Source organism: Mesoplodon bidens, assembly GCF_964165515.1.
Source record: "Mesoplodon bidens genome assembly, chromosome: 17".
Taxonomy (NCBI): domain Eukaryota; kingdom Metazoa; phylum Chordata; class Mammalia; order Artiodactyla; family Ziphiidae; genus Mesoplodon; species Mesoplodon bidens.
Window position 1 is genome coordinate 11,739,644 of NC_138174.1, and position 2,748 is coordinate 11,742,391.

Sequence of the window (2,748 nt, forward strand, 5' to 3'; positions counted from 1 at the left end):
GTTTTAAGTGAATATATGTTACAAGCAAGTTCTTTTGAGATAAAGCTTGAGCTGCTGTCAGGAACCATAAACGTTACTCTGGAACAGTTACTCTTCTGTTTGAACTTCATTACTACAGAGGAAAAATGTTCCACCATGGTTTTGATGTTTTGGAATGTCTTAACTTCTGGGTCTCAAAGCTGGACGGGGTCTACATTTTAGAGAATTGGCACCCATAATGCCACAAGTGAGCTGGTCATCTACTTCCACCTCAATAGTCACTGTGACTTTGAGCTCCTTTGTAGTGATATACATCAGTGTCTTCATAAATAGCTTCTGTGGTGACAGCAGGAGCTAATGGATCAAACTCCATTACCTCATAGTAATTGGATGGCTGGGAATCATTCTTTGTCATCGCTGGTTGATTGCTGGGCAAGGATGGTGGTCTCTGCTTTGTTGGTGTCGCTGGAATGGTCTGTAGACTAACCAGCTGTAGTAATGCTGAATTTGAATATTCCAGAAAACTCTCATATGTATGACCTGAGGCAAGGTTTTGGCTGGTCCTTTGGGCAAACAGGGATGTTTCTGTATTTTCCGAGGCTAGCAAATCCACCTGTGGATGAAGGCTGGGTTTTGGAGAGCTGAAATTTAAGTCTGAAAGCTGAGCATTCAGGGTGTTGTATTCTCCCAGAGTGGCCCTATGCGTCGGAGGGCTGGGACTTAGGTCAAGGAGATCAGAGGATGGGGCTGAAAGTTCACTGCTAGTATTGGCATCTCCCCCTGGTTCTTATTTTGCTCCAAGATCCTTTGTTGGTTTCGAGTAAACCTCTCATATCCAAGGGTGGTGTTACTAAAGTCCTCATTCACTTGAATTAGCTCAACAGTGACATCTTCATTCTCCACCACCACGAGCAGGTCCATGATCGTCTCTTGCATCTCCCGACCCGTCTTATAAAGTTTCTGCAGAAGCTCTTTGTCTTCACGGTTTTCAGACCCAGCAATATTCTCCATCAGTATGGCAGACATCACTCTCACATTCATTTACACCATATCCAATTCACTGTGCAGTTTTCCAGTCTGTTCTGGAACCAATGTAATACTGGAGTCCTTGGGAACTACAGAAGAAAGAGCTGGTGCAGTAGGAACAGACGGTGGTGGGTTCGGTGAGATCTGAGCAGTCTCTCGTCTGGCTGTTTCAGCATCTGATGGAGGAGACTGAACATCTTCCTTACACTTCTTGCACTTCACTTACATCCATACCTCCTGGGAAACCCTGCAACCACGTCGTAATGAAATTCAAAATTCTCTTCTGAATGTCTGTTGGCAAGGTATATCTGGGATTCAGCAGCTTAACTAGACTGTCTTTAACAAATTCCTTCTTCACAATCAGAGACTGGAAACTTGGACCACAGTTCTGTATGCACATGTCAATAAGTGACAAGGTAAGTTGGGTTTCTTTATGATTGTAGTTTTTGGAAATCCTTTTCTTCAAAGCTTTTACTGCATCTTTTGGCCCATCGTGAGCAATGTTAATTATGTCACAGATGTGCATAAACTGGCCCCAGCGTTCAGTCTGAACTCCAGCAAATGTAGCCTTTTCTATGTGCTGGCCCACGGAGGTTGCCAACGGGTCCCGGTGACTCTTCCCGAGCGCCGTGGTAGCGCAGGGAGCCAGCCTGGGCCTCCGCCACCGTTCCCAACCGGAAATAGGGTCTTTACAGAGGTAATCAAGTTAAGATGAGGTCATTGGGGTGGGTCCTAGTCCAACATGACTGGTGTTCTTATAAAAAGGGGAAGTTCGGACATAGACACACACAGGTAGAACACCATGTGAAGATGCAGGCAGAGATCTGGGTGATGTTTCTATAAGCCAAGGAAGGACAACAATTACAGGCCAACCACCGGAAGCTGGGAGAGAGGCATGCACAGGTTCTCCCTCACATCTCTCAGAAGGAACCAGCCCTGCTGTTGTTGCTTTGATCTCAGACTCCTGGCCTCCAGAACTATGAGACAATACATTTTCATTGTTTACGCCATGCAGTGCGGGGTACTTTGTTATGGCAGCCGCAGGAAACAAATACAGTCCCAGTTCAAAGTGTTTCTCTTCTCGGCTCCTGGAAACGTGTGTGGGGATTGAAAAATTGTCATATTTGGTCTACGGGGGTCTGGCTGCCCAAGACAGAGCCTAAGATGGCAGCCGCAGTGTTTTGGGTTTTTAGCTTTTGGGTGGTATAAATGACGAATTAAAATTGTACATATCTAAGGTACACAACCTGATGTTTTGATACACGTATACACTGTGAAATGATCACCACAATCAAGTTAATGGACACCACCTCACATAGTCATCTTTTGTATGTGTGTGGAGAGAACACTTAAGATCTACCCTCGTAGCAAATTTCAACTGTACAATATAGTATTGTCAACTGTAGTCGCCGTGCTGTACATAGCTCTCCAGAATTCGTTCATCTCGCCAGACTGAATTTTTGTACCCTTTGATAAACACCTCCCCTTTCCCCCACCCCCTGGCAACCCTCATTCTGTTCTGAGCCACAGAGGCTTATAACCTCATCTTGGAAGTGATATAAAGTCACTTCTTTGTATCTATGGATAACAGTGTGTGAGGGGATTACTCAGGGTGTGAATCCCAGGCAGGGGGATCATAGGGGCTGTCTTGGGAGCTGCCTACCTCTGACCTTTGTGGGCCTTCCACTGACTGACTCTGGGCAAGGCTGTGACGTTTGTGGGTCTCCCTAGTTGGCTTTTATC

General features: G+C 45.7%; 1 pseudogene across 1 annotated transcript; it reads right to left on the reverse strand.

Annotated features, from left to right (window-relative positions):
• Window positions 1–250: 250 nt before the first annotated feature.
• LOC308604870 (TOM1-like protein 1) lies at window positions 251–2,448 on the reverse strand (annotated as a pseudogene). Its single transcript has 3 exons — window positions 2,390–2,448; window positions 1,921–2,093; window positions 251–1,692 (listed from the first exon to the last, which is right to left on the reverse strand). The product of its transcript is annotated as a TOM1-like protein 1 (transcript).
• Window positions 2,449–2,748: the final 300 nt, after the last annotated feature.